The following is a 7,323-nucleotide window of genomic DNA, read 5'->3' as shown; positions in this document are numbered from 1 at the left end:
CGTTTGATTGAGATCTATAGCTACATAAATAAAGTAGAAACGTTTCCAATTTCCAAAGCATTTGTCAAATACTGTATGACTGCAAAGAACAGTACTGTCACTTGTCTTGTATAATTATCATCAAAGAACAAATTTGCAAAACTAAAACGCCATTCCTACCAACAAGAGTCAAATACAGTTTAGATCCTGCATGACCTACACAAACAATTTGTGTACTGTACCATAGCTAATTGTATGTTTGCAGGAGCTGAAGTCTGTCATGTCTCGGTAAATGCATGCCTGCGTTTGCGAGTATAAATCATTATTATTAGGTAAATATTATTTTGAGCCACAGTCATGCATTTTACTACTTCATGATAGAATTCTTGGTTTGCTGTCTTCTTGTGTAATCTTATCTATCTGATGAAGTTTCTTGGTCTGAAATTGTGAAAAAATGTTTTGTTTGTATTGGATATAAAGCTTAATTAAAACAATATATGTATAACACTTATATTTGTTGACTTGTACCAGATAGCGTCATTTCTTATTTTAAGAATTTATTTCTCTGGCAACGAAGAGGCCAAGCAAGCTTAGATGTAAGTAACACTAAAGCCACTCGGATTCTCTCGTTTAACTACACCAACCGTACATTGTTTTTTGTGCCACTTTCTTGTAACTACCTACATTCTGCATGTTTGCAGGGCGATATATCAGCTTGATAGAAAACTTGGCTAACTGCTGCATACGTCACCTTTTTCCATCTACTAAAGTCATATCTGGAACAATTCCCAGACCGCCAGTTGTAAAAGAAGTCGCAACTCGATAGATCATAATTGTACCATTTCCTATTTTACATGTAGAACTTACTAAAAATATTTAGTATGTGCGGCTTAGGGCGTGGCTTTGTTATTGTTTCTCTTATTGAATCTACTTTCTCTACCCCACATCTTTACGTATACGCTAGCTGCGATATTTCTTAGCGATAATTCTTAACGATTCTAGATATCTACTAGTACTACCCGCCCTATGGGCGGTGGCAATCTATAGTTGTACGCCACTTCTGCAAAGACGACGCACCTTCCGCGAGACCGGCGTCATGTCGATCGGCGCGTTACAGACAGACAGACATGTGGACAGACGGAAGTGGGCGTTCCCGAGCATCTCAAACCCGTCACATCCGCATACTCGGCACTTCCGCGAAGACACGTTCGCGTAGCAATCTAATTTTAGGTTAATTTCAGCCCCCAAAGCAATCCGACGCGACCGTTCGTCTCAGACTACGCATTTCCAACATCCCCATCTCGGATTCTTTCCATCTAAGACGTCATGATCTATTCGTGGAGAATGACGTCACTTCCGCGAAGACACTTCCGCGAAGACACATCCGCGCATCTCATTTCGGGCCTGTTCATCTTTTTACTGGGATTCTTTCGTTCGAATGGGACTGGGAAGAATCTTTCGTCCCAATGGGATTTTCATGTTTTTCGTCTTCGGTTGAGACGTTGAACTTTCTGAATGCAATACTTACACATTTTCGCTCACTTTTACACAGTCTGCAAAGTCTACTCGTTTTCAGAAACGACGTAGAACGCCTATGAACCCAAGACAAGTTTGCCTTGGTAAAATTTTGACGTTAGGCGTTATCTACTAAACCTAAAAATTGTCTGCGCTGTTATGGAAACCACCTAAAATGCTTTTGAGAGTCAGGAAAGCAAATCAAAGTTTGACGGCCCTGTCAACCAGACCGTACTCGCGCATCTCGACGGGTAGATTCGACGCTTTCATGTTCACGTCTTACGTCTGCCGATGCTGAAAATGCAATGGCACTACTTTTCACAATAGAAGCAACCCATTCAGTACTTTGAAACAGCTGTGGATCGGTCGGAAATGTCGAAATCCCATTCAGACGAATTCGTTCGAACGGGATTTTGCTATCTAGCGTGACCTTTTGCGCGCAAAACACGACAAAACGTTAGACGCTAAACGTATAAAATCACGGCATTGCTTTCACGATGGCCATTGAAGCTTCTTGACGTCAAGAAACGCAAGGTAAGATTCTGTTATCCTTGTTGACCAGATTGCACTCGCGCCTTTTGACGACTCATTTGCCATTTCATGTTCGCGTCTTACGTCTGCCGATGCTGAAAATGCAATGGCACTACGTTTCACAATAGAAGCAACTCAGTCAGTACTTTGAAACAGCTCTGGATCGGTCGGAAATGTCGAAATCCCATTCAGACGAATTCGTTCGAACGGGATTTTGCTATCTAGCGTGACCTTTTGCGCGCAAAACACGACAAAACGTTAGACACTAAACGTATAAAATCACGAAATTGCTGTCACGATGGCCATTGAAAGTTGTGGACGTCAGGAAAAATCAAAGCGAGGTTTCCCTGTCCTTGTCGAACAGATCGTACTCGCGCCCTATGTCGACCATTCAGTATCAGGGAGACTGAGTGCTCAGCGGTATACTGCGTACGAAGAATAAAGACACACTTAACCTACATAGCTAAAGAGTGAATGAAACAAGTATAAAAACGGTTTGAGAAAATAGGGATGAGCGTGTACTTTTAATTAGTCAACTTATAGATTGTTCATTGCTCATTTCTTACGTCACAATCTTTTTACGCTTTCGTCACTTGCAGCAGTTGTGTGCATCTCGACTTTCATATTTACGCTGAAGTCAAGTGTGACACTACTCTGGTATGCAATTGCCTAACTACGATAGTACTAATACATCCAATTTTACTTGAGGTATTGGGTATATCAACGACCAGTCGGTTACATCTAGAGTCGATCCATTGACTAAACGGTACACATCCGTAATCCACAGTCTGTTAAATACAAGAAAACGTTGTTAAAATTAAGTGACTTCGTCGACTCTATACTCCAGCATGCACACAATTGTAAGTAGCTATAGGAAAACTAAATCACTTTACTTCAAGTCAAAAACGACTTGTTCGTGCTTCTTTCCAAGCGAGTCAAAGACAAGAAAGGCTTAATGAAATATATCTCTAGTCTTAATTCTTTGAAGAAATACAAATGAATACAAAACTTAGTAAACAAATACATTCATCGCTTACAACTTCTATCCAATGATTGGTTAAGTAAACTGGAATGGCAACAAGCTCCTAGAATGAAAACATTTAGCTAAAAAATCAACACAAATCATTTTCTCAAAGAATTTTTATACTTGTTTCATTCACTCTTTAGCTATGTAGGTTAAGTGTGTCTTTATTCTTCGTACGTAGTATAACACTGAACACTCAGTCTCCCTGATACTGAATGGTCGACATAAGCCGCGAGTACGGTCTGTTCGACAAGTATAGAGAAAAACTCGCTTTGATTTTTCCTGACGTCCACAACTTTCAATGGCCATCGTGACAGCAATTTCGTGATTTTATACGTTTAGCGTCTAACGTTTTGTCGTGTTTTGCGCGCAAAAGGTCACGCTAGATAGCAAAATCCCGTTCGAACGAATTCGTCTGAATGGGATTTCGACATTTCCGACCGATCCAGAGCTGTTTCAAAGTACTGACTGAGTTGCTTCTATTGTGAAAAGTAGTGCCATTGCATTTTCAGCATCGGCAGACGTAAGACGCGAACATGAAACGGCGAATGAGTCGTCAAGAGGCGCGAGTGCGGTCTGGTCAACAAGGGCAACCGAATCTTACTTTGCGTTTCTTGACGTCAAGAAGCTTCAATGGCCATCGTGAAAGCAATGCCATGATTTGATACGTTTATCGTCTAACGTTTTGTCGTGTTTTACGCGCAAAAGATCACGCTAGATAGCAAAATCCCGTTCGAACGAATTCGTCTGAATGGGATTTCGACATTTCCGACCGATCCACAGCTGTTTGAAAGTACTGAATAAATTGATTCTATTGTGAAAAGTAGTGTCATTGCATTTTCAGCGTCGGCAGACGTAAGACGTGAACATGAAAGCGTCGAATCTACCCGTCGAGATGCGCGAGTACGGTCTGGTTGACAGGGCCATCAAACTTTGATTTGCTTTCCTGACTCTCAAAAGCATTTTAGGTGGTTTCCATAACAGCGCAGACAATTTTTAGGTTTAGTAGATAACGCCTAACGTCAAAATTTTACCAAGGCAAACTTGTCTTGGGTTCATAGGCGTTCTACGTCGTTTCTGAAAACGAGTAGACTTTGCAGACTGTGTAAAAGTGAGCGAAATGTGTAAGTATTGCATTCAGAAAGTTCAACGTCTCAACCGAAGACGAAAAACATGAAAATCCCATTGGGACGAAAGATTCTTCCCAGTCCCGTTCGAACGAAAGAATCCCAGTAAAAAGATGAACAGGGCCCAAAGTCTCGTCTCGGGTCGTCGGAGGCGGTCGAGGCGAAATCCGACGCGATCGTTCGTCTCGGACTCGCGATCTCGACCGGCCCAAAGCATTTCGCGACGATCCGAGACCGGCGTCGTGTCGATCGGCGCGTTATAGACAGACATGTGAGGTGGACAAACAGACGGAAGTGGGCATTCCCGAGCGTTCGCGTATTATGCACGCACGCACGCACGCAAACCCCTCCTGTTCCTGTCAACGTAATTAATTAATTAAACTGGCGGCTAAGCTAACAGCGTCAGCTGACTGGACAGGCCGGCTAGCCGCTGTAGCGTGTCGATTCGTTGACACTTCTTGGTTGGCGTCGCTCTAGTTACTGTCTAGACAGACAAAATGTAGACACACGCATACTATAGCCTAAACTCTACGTATCCTAGACTGCAGCCCGCACATCTTAGTCTAGGCTTGCATTTTCTCTTCCCGCATTACATGCTCTGCAGACGCCGTAGCCGACGCTACCGCCGTGAGCCGCAGCCGGCTTACTCCGACTACAGCCAGCGCATCCAGACGATGCAGATGATGGCGCATCTAGACGATCAATGCAGATGAAGCGCAGCCCAGCACATCACATCCGCAAACAAACTCCCGCGTATCTCGTATCACGCGTGTCACATCCGCATACTCGGCACTTCTGCGAACACACATTTGCGTAGCAATCTACAGTCCCCAAAGCAATCCGACGCGACCGATCGTCTCAGACTACGCATTTTCCAGCATCCCCATCTCAGACTCTTTCAACCTAAACGTCATGATCTATTCGTGGAGAACGACGTCACTTCCGCGAAGACACATCCGCGCATCTCATATCAGGCCGCCAAAGTCTCGTCTCGGGCCATCGGAGTCACTCCGGGCGAAATCCGACGCGACCGTTCGTCTCGGAATCGCGACGATCCGAGACCGGCGTCGTGTCAATCGGCGCGTTACATACATACATACATACATACATACATACATACATACATACATACATACATACATACATACATACATACATACATACATACATACATACATACATGTGGACAGGTGGACAGACGGAAGTGGGCGTTCCCGAGCGTTCGCGTATTATAGTATAGGATACTGTGTTTACGCTAAGATGACATTAGTTAGGTAAAGCTCCACTTGATCCAGCGCTAAAATCGAACGCTTCCGTTCTTTGTTCTGGTGGTGTGACCACATGCTTGTCAGCTGTTGTCGCATGATCTTCCTCGTAGCTCGCTCAGAGGCAGTTCAGGTTATCTCAGTATTCTTCGAATTCGCGATGCAGATGATTTACTCGTTTCTGTTGTCTTTCGTTCTGCGCTTGTAGCATGGATTGCGTTGCGGAACGCATGCAAGTGTAGATTTGACGGAGAGTTCTGACTACACTATTTTTCCACAACTAACGAATAATTGCACGTAGACAGTATTTAGGCTTACTTTACAGCTCTAAATTAGTTAAGCCCTACCTCTGCTGCAGCAGAATAGATCGTCCGTAGAATGGACGTTCTTGTACGCTCAATGTAACACGCTAGCCTTCTTTTGACTGCTGAATAGTGTATAGACACCTCTTGGCTAACACCACCTTGCACACTGTAGATAGTAAGTGCCTCTTACGAGCAGTCACGTGCCAACAAAGGCAGATAAACCCATTGTCAGTCTGCTAGTAAATACCTTGAATTTTTCCCGTTGAGGTCTACTATTTTCGTTTCAAAAATGCTGTTTCAAAAATTAGTAACAAAGGTAGTTTTAGTACACTAAACGTGATACCTTTCAGGCTTTGTCAAGGACACACATCATACAACGTCCTTGTACAGTCAGGTTTAGCCACGCCCCTGCCCAACACCATATGGAAAGCATCTGCACCTGCTAGATCCATTCAATTGTCAATTAACTCACCTGAGTCACTTGATAACTTATACCATAATACTGGATCATTACATGCTGGTAAAGCAAACCACCCAAGTAACTTGATGGGTTGACATCAAGACAAAAGTTTAAACCTTTGTTTTATTGCATACTATGGTGGATGGCAAAACTAAATTTATGAAATTCAAATACTCATTTCAAAATAGTTATTAATCTCCCAGACAAGACCAAACTGTGCTGGCCCATCAAGACTTCAAAGACCATGATGCGCTATGAGGTAGTGATTTGGATGCCATCTCAATGAGTCTGCCTCTCTAGATACCTAACTGTATATCTATGTGGCTGGTATGGCATAAATAGGTGTGTCTTCTTGGAGTTGAAAAGGCCATTGTCAAAGTCAACTTGATACTTAAAAGATTTGTTCTAAGGATATTGTAAACACAAGGATAGTATTACAAATTGAATAGTACGGGTCCAGGCGGTTCAGTATTTCTATAAATAATTTGAACTGTACACTTTCTACACTGCCCCTGAATATATAGACAAGTTATCAATTGACTCTCTTTGTTTATACTTTTTACAGTTTTGGAGCATCCTAACCTATACTGTCATGTATGCAAACAAGGCTGAAGTGGTCCAGAACCAAACTAGATTGCTTGGACTGCTTGGACCACACTGGACTGCATGAACTTATACTGAGATGTATCCAGAAAGGTAAAAGTGGTTCAGAACTGCTAGTCTGTATTATTTGTATGGGGAGGCTGATGGCTGGGTGTGGTGTGGTGGCAGTGGTGTGTGTGTGTGTGTGTGTGTGTGTGTGTGTGTGTGTGTGTGTGTGTGTGTGTGTGTGTGTGTTGTGTGTGCGTGCGTGCGTGTGTTGTGTGTGTGTGTGTGTGTGTGTGTGTGTGTGTGTGTGTGTGTGTGTCCTGAAGTATTTAAATATATACTGGACCATCTGGAGGCGTAAACTTTATATATTATGATGTATGTAAAAACAGTTAGGGTGGGCGAGAACTGCTAGTTGATCATGATATGCTATAATAATGTCGCATTCTATCTGCTCTTGAACGGATACTATATCAACAACACAGACTTATCTGACACTTAACTTTTCTCGTAAGGAAATGAACATATG

Source organism: Corticium candelabrum, chromosome 7, assembly GCF_963422355.1.
Source record: "Corticium candelabrum chromosome 7, ooCorCand1.1, whole genome shotgun sequence".
NCBI classification, from domain to species: Eukaryota; Metazoa; Porifera; class Homoscleromorpha; order Homosclerophorida; family Plakinidae; genus Corticium; species Corticium candelabrum.
Note: the sequence above shows the minus strand (reverse complement) of the source record.